Genomic DNA, 13,172 nt, shown 5'->3' on the forward strand with positions numbered 1-13,172 from the left:
ACCTTAACCTTTAATGCTGTACATAGTAGAATTTTCGTTCCATCAATTACACATGTTTCTGCTTTGCCCTATAGTCTGCCAAGCCACTGCATTCTGGGGTCTAATACACATGCAGTACAACACCTGAACAATTTCTTTTTTATATATAACTGGGAAAGTTAAACAATCAGAATTTGTGCTTCCATAATATATTACTGGAGATGGAGGGCATGATTCTAATGTCAAGCTGTTTTGCTGGTTCTGTAAGATGTGGTAGCTGAGACATTAACATTGCTATAAACACGCTCGACCCCCAATGAAAATCTTGAGGTGGGATTAAGGGTTTTTATCCAGTTCCCATTTCCCACAAAGAGGCAACAGATCGCCAAATCAGGAATGGTGATGATTAGTCTGTGGTAAACAAAGCATTGGGAACTAGACAGGGATGCTGAGTAGATGATGTCATTAAAGAAGAAGGATGTTAGCCTCGATTATACACAAAAAATAGAGAACGAAAAAGATGATAATGAGACCGCAACAGTAAAAAATGTAAAAAAAACAAGCTTTATTAAATAAAACCAAATATGATCCAAGCAAGATTATAACAGAAATAGGCATCAAAAGCAGCAGGAAAGGACATATAGTAAGGTGTAATCTAAGTGCTGAGAGATTCATATCAGGATATAGTGGGTTATGGATCAGAAACAAGGCCACACAGTTGCAGAAAACCTGGAAGTTTTTACTAAAGGGCACTCGATGGGAATTTTTCGACAATGCAACAAGAAAAACTACCAAAACTATATAACATATACCCAGTCAGGTTTGACCAGGACCACCATTCTCTGACAAGACAGCACAACAGTTTGCAAGCTTATACAAAGGTCTATACCTACCCCTTGAACCCATACATAGAAGAAGAATGACCGCGCACTAAATATAACCACTGACCACAATCTGTATTAGTTAAATGTTTAGGTATTCAGTTCTTCTTACAATGGCTGCATTCTATTTAACCAGGCTTCATGCCAAACACTATTTTTGTGTGCACGCGGACTTCTTTGGTGGGGCCTGAGCTCAGAAATTATGTATGCAAAAGTTCAGCAGATCCTCTGCTTGCTGGGGACTGGAATCGAGCCAGATTGTATAACACGTTATTTGCGGAGGAGGTCCTATGTCGGGCTACAAGTGATTCCTCTGGCTTTGTTAATGAAGAAGCTCGAAGGGATTCAACTCCACAAAAGTCTGCAGCTACCCCAGGAAAAGTATCTCACAACAGCAAGCACTCCCCAGAGCAGTTGTTGCTTCACTATTACTCAACACACCGGCAAACAGGACAGTCTCTATACTTCAGGGCACAGAGCTCTCAAGCCTCTCATGGAGATCTCATTTACATGACCTGAGGCTTTGCCTCATGGCTACTGCCTTTCTCTCTAGCAGTAACAAAGAGTCTCCACGCCAGTCTTAGCAGAGACCCCTAGCGGACAGAAGTTGACATTTGCCGGTGTATCCTTCCTCACCTCACAAAGGCACACGTTGTACTATATCGTTGTAGTTCAAATAACAACCGCAATTGTTGCGGGCGGGGGCTGCTGCCGCTTCTCTGGGCCCACTCGGATCTAGGGTTCGCTGCTGCGGCTCAAGTGGTGACCGGACCCGGACTCGCACGGCCGTCCATCATCACAACCATCGTAAAGGGGAATATTTACAGGGGATTTGTTGTGTCGGTGACGCCACAACACACATCTGGGACATTGTTGTTTGAAAATTGCAAACAAATTGAGCTACAAGCTGCAGATCTTAATGGTTTACATGCCCAAGTGCATTCAGTGTGGTAGAACACTCCTTAGACAACCCTTAATTGTCCTATTGATAGCTTCTAAGGCATGTAAGTGTGTGTTTTTCTGCACAAAACACTTATATTTGATGCTGAATAAATCGAGATGTTTTAACTATTGCTTTCCATTTTTTCATGCTTTACATATATATATGTCTATTAATCATGCTATTTCCATAATTTCAAGACTTTTCCTTTTTGTTGTTGCAATTTCTGAAGAGAAGAACATATGAGAGCGGTTTTCTGCTGGACAAGAGATAAGATGATGAGACATAATGTTGAAGAGAGATAAGCCTCAAAGAGCTAGATAATAAAATTACCTATACCTGTGTAAGAAGATGAAAGGGTACATTTAAATCTGTTTGAAATTGGAAATAACCTGAATCTCTGGTGTAGCTAAATCCAAAGTATTATTACAGCTTGAGAAGTGACCAGCTATGCAGGAGACTAGTCTATGACATTCAGCGGTGCTGCGAAGAGCCAGCCTGAACTAGACCGGGACGAGTCTCTTCCCTAGCTAACGTCCCCGGCTGTTTCTCCAAAGCATATCTTCTCTGGAGCATTTCATAGAAACAGCCTTCATAAAGTATTCATACACTGTGAACTTTTCTACATTTTTTCATGTTATACCTAGAGATGAGCGAACCGGTCCCGGTTCGGCTCGAGGTTGGTTCGCCGAACGGAGGTCCCGTTCGAGTTCGGTTCGTCGAACGTTCGACGAACCGAACTCGAACCACATAGGAAACAATGGCAGGCATTCACAAACACATAAAAACACCTAGAAAACACCCTCAAAGGTGTCCAAAAGGTGACAAACAACTCACAACACAACACAAACACATGGGAAAGTGACAAGGACATATACTCATGCGAAAACAAAACAGCTGGACAAGGAAAAAGAGGAGGACACACAGATATATGAGTAAATGCAAGGAAACATCGATTCCATTATTGTGCAACTTGAGCCCTGCTCATTTTAGGCTTCCAATCTTGATAAATTGCCTGAGTTCGCCACGTACGCCTTGGGGATCTTGTCGTGTCCTGCAGCCAGCGTTCTCTCGGAACCTGTCTTCAGTGCTGCTGGGGGTCTGCTGGCAGATAAGCACACGTGTCTGTCCACTGACAATGTGGACATGGCTCTCAGAGGACTTTTCTTCCCCTGGGTCAGCCAGGGGACGGGAAAGGCACGCGTATTTTTGAGAGTGTTTCATGCAAAGCATCTTTTTCATCTTGAAAATTGGGTCAACTGATGCCAGTCAAGTGGGGTGTGTGTGGCCCAATTAGTGGCAACAAGGGAGACTGTGGTTGGAGTCCCCTCGCTGTGTTTCTAAAAGAACCAAGATGAACAAGTCATGGCTCTCAGAGGACTTTTCTTCCCCTGGGTCAGCCAGGGGACGGGAAAGGCACGCGTATTTTTGAGAGTGCTTCATGCAAAGCATCTTTTTCTTTTTCAAAAGGGGGGTCATCTGATGCCAGTCAAGTGAGGTGTGTGTGGCCCAATTAGTGGCAACGAGAGAGACTGTGGTTGGAGTCCCCTCGCTGTGTTTCCGAAAAGAACCAAGATGAACAAGTCATGGCTCTCAGAGGACTTTTCTTCCCCTGGGTCAGCCAGGGGAGGCGAAAGGCACGCGTATTTTTGAGAGTGTTTCATGCAAAGCATCTTTTTCATCTTGAAAATTGGGTCAACTGATGCCAGTCAAGTGGGGTGTGTGTGGCCCAATTAGTGGCAACGAGGGAGACTGTGGTTGGAGTCCCCTCGCTGTGTTTCTAAAAGAACCAAGATGAACAAGTCATGGCTCTCAGAGGACTTTTCTTCCCCTGGGTCAGCCAGGGGACGGGAAAGGCACGCGTATTTTTGAGAGTGCTTCATGCAAAGCATCTTTTTCTTTTTCAAAAGGGGGGTCAACTGATGCCAGTCAAGTGGGGTGTGTGTGGCCCAATTAGTGGCAACGAGGGAGACTGTGGTTGGAGTCCCCTCGCTATGTTTTACATGATTTTCGAAGGGCATGACATGCCTACGAGGTTGAGTTTCATCATCTGCAACTTGATGGCAACAGAAAGGCTGCCTTTACACCCTTTTGAGACCAAGGATTTTCGAGACCTTATGCCCATTGCAGTGCCCCAAGAGCCGATGGCCAGTCGTCACTCCTTCTCCAAGAAAGGCGTGCCCGCGCTACCACAGTAGGTCGCACGCAACCTCACCAATTCCTTGAGAAACTCTGTGTGTGACAGTGTGCATTTCAACACAGATACTTGGACGAGTAAGCATGGACAGGGGAGTTACATATTGCTGACTGGGCACTGGGTAACTATGGTGAGAGATGGAGAAGGGTTTGCTGTACAAGTCTTGCCGTCCCCACGACTTGTGTGTCAATCCTTCCTCTGTATGTACAAGTTCCTCCACTGCTTCTGCCTCCTCAACCTCGTGTGGGTCCTCCACCTCGGCCCAAACCCTGTGTGGTCAGGCCACCCTTCCTTGTACCTGCGCCCAAAGAATCCCACACACCTCCTTACTATGCTGGCAGCAGAGCTCAAGGCCATCAGGCGGTCAAATGTTTACTTTGAAATGTAGGGGAAATGTGAGACACCGCTGAGGAATTGTGGACGGTTAGCTCTGGAGAGTGAGACCGAGTTTCATCAATGGTTGTCTACAGTCAACCAGCAGTCAGGGAAGGTCGGGTGCGACAATGTTGCAAACCAGTCTGCGACCCTTCTTCAGGGCAATGTGACACACGTGCCTTGTATGGCTCACGTGTTGAACCTGGTTGTCCAGCAATTTTTAAAATACCATCCCGGCCTACATGGCCTTGTGCAGCGGGCATGCTGCTGTGTGCTCACTTCCATCGTTCGCACCCAGCAGCTCAACAACTGTCATCGCTCCGGAAGTCTTAGGGTCTGGCGGTTAAACGCCAGAAATGCGATGTTCCGACACGCAGGAATTGGAATCTGCACATGTTGCAGCGTGTGTGGCAGCACCGCAGAGCCCTGCTGAAATACTGTATGACGTATACCCTGGGCTAACTTGATCCAGAGGTGGTGCAGATCACGCTGCTGGAGTGGTGTCAGATCAAGGACCTATGCACCCTTCTACACAGTTTACAAATGTCGACGAAGATGTTTAGCACTGGCAATGCCATTCTCAGCGTGACAATTCTGGTCATCTACATGATGGAGCACACTGTAAGCATTATTCGGAGTCAGGTATTGGTCCAAGAGGAAGGTGAGGAAGTACAGGAGGAGTCATATGCAGAAGGGATAATAAGATCTACAAGGTCCATACGGTAAGCGGCACCTAGGCAGCAGTTATGGTGGGGGATAGGGATTAACAAGGGCGCATAGTATCAGCAAAAATTGTTGAGGAAGGTGCAGGAGCCATGAAGAAATGGAGGACGAACTTGCGATGGGCATGGAAGACTCAGCAGATGAGTGAGAGCTTGCTCACATTTCGGTTGTGCGAGGTTGGGGGGAGAGGGCAGAGGAAGGAGGCACGATTCTCACCTCTCTGCCACCAACACACCAAGGACTTGGTCCTCCTGGATGCACAAGACACATGAGCGTCTTCTTGCTGCACTACCTACAACATGACCCTCGGATTGTAGGAATTTGAAGTAATGCTAACTACTGGGTTGCCACACTGTTAGATCCCCGGTACAAGACAAAATTTGGCGAAATAATTCCTGCCATGTAAAGGGACGCACGTGTACAGGAGTATCTTCAGAAGGTGTTACGCAATCTTCGATCTGCTTTTCCACTAAACACCAGTGCTGCACAGAGTGAATCTCAACGCTTTGTCATGGATAGGAGGAAATGGTCTTTTACTTGTCCACATCTGAGGGACCGAGGGCTGGCTGTTGTGCTGAGTTGCCATTGAGTACGGTGTCCCTGCAGAGTTGCACTTTTGGTCATATACAAAATGAGTTGAAAAAGGACAGATGCGGGTGAAAAGGGGAACAGGTGTGTTGGAAAGGGGAAAAAAGTTTTGGTCCGTGGGTTTGGTGGTTAAGCAAAAGTAACATTTGATGAAGAAACACCATCTGTTACGGTGGGACTGGCAGATTTGGATAAGGTGGTATATACTATGTTACCGCTATATAACGAAAATTAATAAGAAAAGAAAGAGAAAGGTATATATCCCCATCAGCAGTCAGTGTCCACCGTGCTCCCAGATGGAAAAGGAGAGGTTGGCAACTGGAAGGTTCGGTGGAGGATACAGAGCTGTGTGGCTATGAAACTAATAGTAGCCTGAACCAAGTTAGACGCCACTCGGATCTTGAGACTGGGAGCCCTGTTAGCGTAACAGGGTCCACACACCCACCCAGCCCAGGAACTCCCTGTTAACATCACAGGGGCCATTCAGGACGCTGACCGTGTGCATTGGGGCCACACCTGTGAACAGCAGGCGCATCAGCAGCAGCAGGCCTGTTAATGCCACTGGGCTGCACAAGCAGGACTTGTAGGACAGGAGCTGGTCTTAACCGTTCTGCGTTACCAACTGTGGTGGCGGCCTGCATCGACGCCCTATCCCTGCCTACCTCTGGCCTAAAGCCGCAATGGGTTCAACACATGGAGGTGTGCTCTTTCGGAGCATAATAGAAGACTGCGCACCTCCTTGTTGTCTCCAGCCCCTTTTATAACCTGGGTCCGCCACAAACCAGGGTGGACCACAATGCACCTCCTGGAGACAAAAGCAGAGTGATACGTCATGAGTGGCATAACTAGCGTCCTATTTGGAACCGCAACTTCAATGATGACCTCATGGCTGTCATGACCCAAACACCTCACCAGTCATCGTCTGACCATCAATAATGCGGTGACAAGTCATAGGGGCGGGCCTCTGCAAGCCATTTGGGAGTGGCCTGGCCACATCGTCAGGACACCTGATGCCCTGTGGTCTAAATGGGCCCCCCACATCAGGGGCAGGGCCAAAGAGTTCATTACCGGACCTAGTTTCTGATGCAGTAAGTGCCTGACCATGGTCAGTTGCATGAAATACAGTCTCTGAAAAAAGACTATCAGCTTTAGCATGGTGTCTAGGCACAACACAGGACTTAGACCCGACACGGATTGCAAGTACCTGTGCAAAGAGGCTTTTCGCACTAAGTGTGGGAGCATGCGCTGTAGCCCGAAATGAAGACTTAGCCTCAGGAATGGCACAGTCAGGCTGAGCATACTCACTAGGCGAAACACTGGATTTAGGCTGCGGCTGGGGTAAATCGGCACACGCATGCGCACTAGCTGCCTCTCCACACTTAGACGTGGAGGAGAAAGCAGCCAGCTGGACAACCCGAGGCACAGGCCTAAATGACAGCTGATGCCTGGGCGCAACTGAAACCGCAGCAGGCTGCTTGCGTTTAAGGCGTCACCGTTTTGTAATAACAAATAACATCAAAAAGAACAGGTGTACTTCTTCCCATGGATAATCTGATATGATCCCTTTTTTCATGGACACGACCATCGCTAACAAATGTAGATGAGGCCAAATCAGCAGCTGCTTCAATGGATCTGAATTGCTCCATAAAGTGGCCTCTCCTCCACCCCAATTTCAAGATCCCAAATACTCCATTCCTCTGTGGTGTCAATCCAATCGCACTTGCTTCCTAACAGCTCTCAAGTTTCCACCAGCCCTGCTGAGTATGGGGTGACAGAGATGGTTGAGTTTGCATAGCTGTTCAGTCGCACTATAGCCTGGGAATCAGAGGTCTGCTCCAAAGCTGCAATGAGTACAGACAAGGAAGTTATTATTATTTTTATTATTATTGATTTATAGAGCACCATTGATTCCATGGTGCTGTACATGAGAAGGGGGTTACATACAGAATACATTTACAAGTAACTATAGACAGACTGGTACAGAGGGAAGAGGGCCCTGCCCTTGCGGGATTACATTCTAAAGGATTTTTGGGAGGAGACAGTAGGAGTTGTTTAGGTTGAGCGTCAAGTACGTATGGTGGTGGTGTCATTGAAGGTTATAGTCATTTCTGAACAGATGAGTTTTCAGATTCAGTTTGAAGCTTGCGTGTGTAGCATATAATCTAACGTGTTGAGGTAGCGAGTTCCATGAGACAGGGGAAATGATCTGCGCAGATAGCCTGAAGCTTTGTGACTGGGATCCAGGCCCCAATGAAGAAGGTGCTGTGCCTAATCTACACCCTCATTTACAAAAATTAAATCCTCCTGGTGGAGACAATGGGGAACACGATGAGGAGCAAAGATACCTGATTGGAAGGACAACTTTACTATTCGGTCAGGGCAGGAAGAGGTTGTCTCAGAGGACTCAGGACGAGGGGAATGAAAACACACAGGGTTATTGATGAGGTTGGAGACAACACTTACTGTCAAACCAAAGTCAGCCAGTCGATGAGGTCAGCAGAGGAGGTGGAGGAGGATGCTACTGACGACGAGGTTACGTTGCGTCTTCCTGGCCAGAGACAAAGTACTGGAAGCACGTCAACAACTGAATCCTGGACCACAACTTTGACTCTGAGCAGATGTCGTGTTGGCTATGCAGGTCGCATGGGCTGTAAGCCTTTCCTAGCCTGTGAATTTTTGGACATTGCAAAGGATCACCAAAGTCATGTAATCTGTAAGATTTGTTAACAATCTGTAAGTAGAAGGCAAAAACTCACACTTTTGAGTACTTCCTCCATGAAGTATCACATGGATATAAATTGACAGCGTGAAGGTGTATTGCTCAGCTTTAGCAACTGTCAACGCAATATGCTTATTTGCCGTTCATTGCATGCATTGTTGCAGACTACACACAAGGGGCTGCTATTTTTTTGGATCTGCCTTTGGTCACTATAGAAATATAAAATTGCTCTTCGGGTGTGGACTTGGAGATGCTGTCTATGAACAGAAGGAAAAGCTAAAGGTGTGTGTTACAGCAAGGAGCCACCGCGGAAACAGTTCGTTCAATTGTGAGGGGAGTTGTGTTGTACTTTGATGATGAGCACTGTAACGTCAGTGAGCAGCATCCTGTGCCACAGACCAACATTCTTACGGTGCTGTCTATACTGTTTACCGTGAGAGGAGCGTAAAGTCTGTATTTCTGGCAACTGGACATCACAGTACCCGGGTACGGTAGGCTGTGCCCAGACAATAATGCGGGCACGCAACACTTTGTTTTATTAGCAAAACACATATCTGTTCTGGGTAGGCCGACTATTTATAGACAATAAGACTTGCTGCCTCTGCACTGTCAAATTGTCACATACAGTTTAAATCATAGAGGGACAGCAACACATGTTTGCATTGACTGTTGCTTTTCAAGATTTCCATGACTGTGTTGCAGAGCTGTGTGGTTTGCATTCACACTGTTATCATCTGCATTATCTGTGAGGCTTCAGCTAACAAGGGTATTCAGGGGGGGTCATGTGTTTTGTCTATGTTTAGGTAGATAACTTGTAAGCTCTTGTAATGCGCCACTGGTAAGTCGTGTTCGCACACACACACACACACACACACGCACAAACACACAATTACTGCTACGCAGAGGGATTAGCAGGTAGTAGGCAACAGAATAGATTGTTCAATTATTTAAATTGTATGCATGGTTCTTATTGATTGTTTTGGTAAAGTTAAACAATCATTTATCAACCCAACTGCCTAGAGTCCTTTTCCTGTTGCCTGGTTTTGCTGCATACTGGGGAGCCCACCCTGTACACGACTTAAAATGAAGCATAAGTCGCAATGTGAATTTCACTGTGCTACAATGCGGCCTAGCGTGCCTGTGCAACCACCGCCTGCCCCATCAAGTGCATTTGCGTGCTCTTCATCCTCTGTGACTGTGGGGACAGCAGTCACACATGGTTTTTCACACTGAACTTCCACTCCTTAACCCGCAACAGGGAGTGTGATTGGCAGGTCATCACTTGTGTTGGAAGTGGAAACAGAACGTATTGTTGAGCTGTCAGACATCGAGAGAACCATCATTGGATGCAGGCTATATTATATCCACGCCTGCACCTTCGTCACAGATTGCCTGGACTACCTGCAGTTAATAATTGCATTCCAGAAATGGAAAGGAGTGTAGAATGCACATGTGTTGTACCTTGCTTGGCAGCAAAGGAACACTAACTTAGTATTCCAGACAATTTTAGGAAGGCAGAAAAAGAGTCAGCTCTTGTGCAAATTAAATAGCGTGGCAAAAGTGGACAGATGGGTACAGTGGACGTGTTCTGTGGGTACCAGGAAAGTAAAAGAAGCCTCACTTTCTATCCCTCCCAATGATCAAATGCAGCAAGGAATTCCCTGAGTTTGCTATAAAATTAGCATAGCTAAATGTGCATGAGGGTAGAATGCAGAGGTGCTTGAGATTGCTTGGCACAAGTGGCACAATAAAGGAGTCCAACAGCCAGTTCTATGATGCCACTAAATGGCAGTATTTTTTTCTATCATTATAGCTTATTAAAAACAGAGCAGGAGGGTGTCATGAAAAGGTGCTAGAAATAGCTTGGCACCAGTGGGGCACTAATGGAATACAACAGCCAGTTCTATGATGCCACTAAATGGCAGTATTTTTTGCTATCATTATAGCTTATTAAAAACAGAGCAGGAGGGTGTCATGCACAGGTGCTAGAAATAGCTTGGCACCAGTGGGGCACTAATGGAATACAAAAGCCAGTTCTATGATGCCACTAAATGGCAGTATTTTTTGCTATCATTATAGCTTATTAAAAACAGAACAGGAGGGTGTCATGCAGAGGTGCTAGAAATAGCTTGGCACCAGTGGGGCACTAATGGAATACAACAGCCAGTTCTATGATGCCACTAAATGGCAGTATTTTTTGCTATCATTATAGCTTATTAAAAACAGAACAGGAGGGTGTCATGCAGAGGTGCTAGAAATAGCTTGGCACCAGTGGGGCACTAATGGAATACAACAGCCAGTTCTATGATGCCACTAAATGGCAGTATTTTTTGATATCATTATAGCTTATTAAAAACAGAGCAGGAGGGTGTCATGCAGAGGTGCTAGAAATAGCTTGGCACCAGTGGGGCACTAATGGAATACAACAGCCAGTTCTATGATGCCACTAAATGGCAGTATTTTTTGCTATCATTATAGCTTATTAAAAACAGAACAGGAGGGTGTCATGCAGAGGTGCTAGAAATAGCTTGGCACCAGTGGGGCACCAATGGAATACAACAGCCAGTTCTATGATGCCACTAAATGGCAGTATTTTTTGCTATCATTATAGCTTATTAAAAACAGAGCAGGAGGGTGTCATGCAGAGGTGCTGCACATAGATTTGCACCAGTGGGGCACTAATGGAGTACAACAGCCACTTCTTGTATGCCACTAGGTACACTGAGTGTTTGCTAGTATAATGGCTTAGTTATAATGAGTTGGAGTGTGCAATGCAGGCAGAGGTGCTGCAAATATCTTTGCAATAGTGGGACTATAGCAAAGTCCAATAGCCACATTTAGGATGCCACTAGGTACACTGAGTGTTTGCTAGCATAATGGCTTAGTAACAATGAGTTTGAGTGTGCAATGCAGGCAGACGTGCTGCAAATATCTTTGCACTAGTGGGACTAGACAAAAGTCCAATAGCCACGTTTAGGATGCCACTAGGTACACTGAGTGTTTGCTAGTATAATGGATTAGTTATAATGAGTTTGAGTGTGCAATGCAGGCAGACGTGCTGCAAATATCTTTGCACTAGTGGGACTATAGCGAAGTCCAATAGCCACGTTTAGGATGCCACTAGGTACACTGAGTGTTTGCTAGTATAATGGCTTAGTTATAATGAGTTGGAGTGTGCAATGCAGGCAGAGGTGCTGCAAATGTCTTTGCACTAGTGGGACTATACAGAAGTCCAATAGCCACGTTTAGGATGCCACTAGGTACACTGAGTGTTTGCTAGTATAATGGCTTAGTTATAATGAGTTGGAGTGTGCAATGCAGGCAGAGGTGCTGCAAATGTCTTTGCACTAGTGAGACTAGACAAAAGTTTAATAGCCACGTTTAGGATGCCACTAGGTACACTGAGTGTTTGCTAGTATAATGGCTTAGTTATAATGAGTTGGAGTGTGCAATGCAGGCAGAGGTGCTGCAAATGTCTTTGCACTAGTGAGACTAGACAAAAGTTTAATAGCCACGTTTAGGATGCCACTAGGTACACTGAGTGTTTGCTAGTATAATGGCTTAGTTATAATGAGTTGGACTGTGCAATGCAGGCAGAGGTGCTGCAAATATCTTTGCACTAGTGGGACTAGACAAAAGTCCAATAGCCACGTTTAGGATGCCACTAGGTACACTGAGTGTTTGCTAGTATAATGGCTTAGTTATAATGTGTTGGAGTGTGCAATGCAGGCAGAGGTGCTGCAAATGTCTTTGCACTAGTGGGACTAGACAAAAGTCCAATAGCCACGTTTAGGATGCCATTAGGTACACTGAGTGTTTGCTAGTATAATGGCTTAGTTATGAGTTGGAGTGTGCAGAGGACAGGAGGGTACAGTGCCAGGATTGTGGGGCTCTGGGTAGAGGAATGGAAGCCTGCCTTTCTATTCCCTCCTAATGGGGAAATGCAGCGATGAAATCCCTGACCTTAGCTACACAGACGCTGTCTCTGTTTTCAGGACCTGTCACCTATGGCTCTCTGACCCTGCCGGTACAAGCCCTTAAAAGGACTGATAGAAAGTGCTCTCCCTAAGCTGTCCAGCGCTGTGGATGGAGCGCATACAGCTGTATCGGCGATAGGATTTAGGACGGAGCTGCGCCAGTGATGTCTGACACCAAGGACGCAGAAGGCTGATAATGGCGTGCTGGAGGAAAATGTCCGCTTTTATAATGCAGGGACATGTGACATGGACATCCTATCACACATGCCGTTGCTTCTCTGGCTAAAAGTCCACTTAGCTGTGTGTGTGTCTGGGATTGGCTGACATGCTGGCCCGCCCCACTACACGCGCGCGCTTAGGGAAGGAAGACAAGGAAAAAAAAAATGGCGATCGCCATTATACAAACAGCAGTGATCTGAATGCGCTGTTCCCGCACACTATACACTGAAATTTCATAATAGTGTGAGTCACAGAGTGACTTACACTATTACAGCGGAAAGCCAGCTAGGAATTAGCTGTTTTTTTTGCTGATAGAACCATTATCGAACGTTTCTAGAACTATCGAGCTTTTGCAAAAAGCTCGAGTTCTAGTTCGATCTAGAACAGGCCCCAAAATCACTCGAGCCTAGAACTGGAGAACCTCGAACCTCGAACCGCGCTCAACTCTAGTTATACCCACAAACTTAAATATATTTTATTTGGATTTTATGTAATATACTAAAACTAAGTAGCAAGTATTTGTAAAGTGTATAGGAAGTTAACATGGTTTTCAAAATATTTTAAAGGGATCCTG

The sequence above is a fragment of the Anomaloglossus baeobatrachus genome, chromosome 8 (genome assembly GCF_048569485.1).
Source record: "Anomaloglossus baeobatrachus isolate aAnoBae1 chromosome 8, aAnoBae1.hap1, whole genome shotgun sequence".
Classification (NCBI taxonomy): domain Eukaryota; kingdom Metazoa; phylum Chordata; class Amphibia; order Anura; family Aromobatidae; genus Anomaloglossus; species Anomaloglossus baeobatrachus.